The sequence below is a fragment of the Echinops telfairi genome, unplaced genomic scaffold (genome assembly GCF_000313985.2).
Source record: "Echinops telfairi isolate 266 unplaced genomic scaffold, ASM31398v2 ScPeMD7_7468;HRSCAF=8506_0, whole genome shotgun sequence".
Taxonomy (NCBI): domain Eukaryota; kingdom Metazoa; phylum Chordata; class Mammalia; order Afrosoricida; family Tenrecidae; genus Echinops; species Echinops telfairi.
Window position 1 is genome coordinate 40,691,237 of NW_022111369.1, and position 1,783 is coordinate 40,693,019.

The window sequence follows — 1,783 nt, forward strand, 5'->3', positions numbered from 1 at the left end:
TATCTTATCTAGATAGACCTGCAAAGATAAGGATATGCACAAAAAACAAGACAGAGCAAAACAAAGCAACAAAAGAAAACAAAACAACAACCAAAAACCAAAGACAAAAAAAAAGAAAAGCCTGTAAATAGTTCAAGGTCTGTTTGTTGACCTTTAGGAGTGTTTTCCGGTGGAATCTGATGGGCTGCCATGCCCTGGCATCTACAGTCTACTCTTGGTACTCCCTGGGGACTTCGTTGTTCTGTTCCTCTTGCTGTTCTGTTGCACACCCTTAGTTTTTCGCCTCAGTGTGGTGGGATCAGATCAGGTGCAATTCCTGCACTGTGTCTCTAATGTTGTTCCCCGTTGCACTCTGGGTCAGTGAGGGACCTCATGTCTCCAAGTGAGGCTGGCCCTATGGTCCTCTCTGTGCACTGTCTGCTCTGAGTGGGAATATCATCCTCAGGGCTTGATGGGCCAGGATGTGTTCCACTCTCTTTTCCTCTCCCTTCATTTGCTCTTGTATGCTCTGAGCAGACATGTCCTTCTCCTGAGCTGCAGCTTCAGTGCTGTCCTCTGAAGTGAATTCTTCTGTGGAGAGGGGGTACTGTCCATGTAGTTGGGATTGGGGCTGGCCCCTCAGACCTCTCTATTGGTTCCCTGCTTGATGCTGGTATGTTGTATTCATGTCTTGGAGTCAATGCCCTCTTAAAGTAACAGACGTATCCCCACTTACAGAAACAAAGGCCGAGTTCTCAATGCCTTTTGGCGTGATTAGACCTGAAAACTAATTGTGAAAATTCCTCTTTATAGTTTTGTTTCTCTGGAAGCATTCCTGGTACCAAATGTATATGGTTGGGATTTCAAAAGAAGCATCAATGACGCTTGTATGTGTTTGAATATAGAAAGAGATTTACATTGAGAAGTGGCCTATGAAATTGTAGAAGTAGGTAAGTCCAGCATGATAGTTACATAATGTCCTGTAAACATGCAAAGGGGTGGAGTCTAACCTGTCAATCAGATCACAGCTTGATGACCTCATTTGGAGATGCAAAGGAGATAAATAGGTCATTGGAGAGCAGACACACTCTCTACTTTGCTTTCCTGCTGACAAGATACATGGAGCTATGCTAGAGCCCTGGAGCTGCAGGAGCCACATGGAGACCCCTGCCAGTGTTGAGATGCTTCCACTGCCACTGGATCAACAAGACTATCCACCCACTGGCCTGTCATCTTCCTGCACTTGGTGTCATTGCATGGTTTTGTGAGTCTTAAGGGAAATTTATAGATTGGCATCAGACATATGGGCTAATTTCGGACTATGGACTTGATCTGGACTGGGCTGAGATATTTTCTCAATATTCAATTGCTCTTATATATGAAATTCTTTCTTATACACATATGTGTGTTTCTGGATTTGTCTCTCTAGTCAACCTAGACTAACATATCCAGCCAAATTCAATTGAGGCTTCTTCTGACTCATGCTGCTGTTGTTGTTAGGTGCCATCAGGTCAGCTATTATCCATAACAACCCTATGCAGAACAGAACGAAAGACTGCACTGTCCTGGGAAATTCTCACAATTGTTCTTAACTTGAACCCAGCAACGCAGCCATTATGTTATCCATCTCCTTAAAGGCCTTACTCTTTATCACCACCTTTCCACTCTACAAAACACGATGTCTTTCTCCAGGGAATGGTCTCTCCTGACAACACATCCAAGGTATGTAAGATGGAATCTTACCATCTGAGTTAGTTAATTGTGCCAGCCTGGCCAATAATCACATGTGGGGCTAATTGAAAGG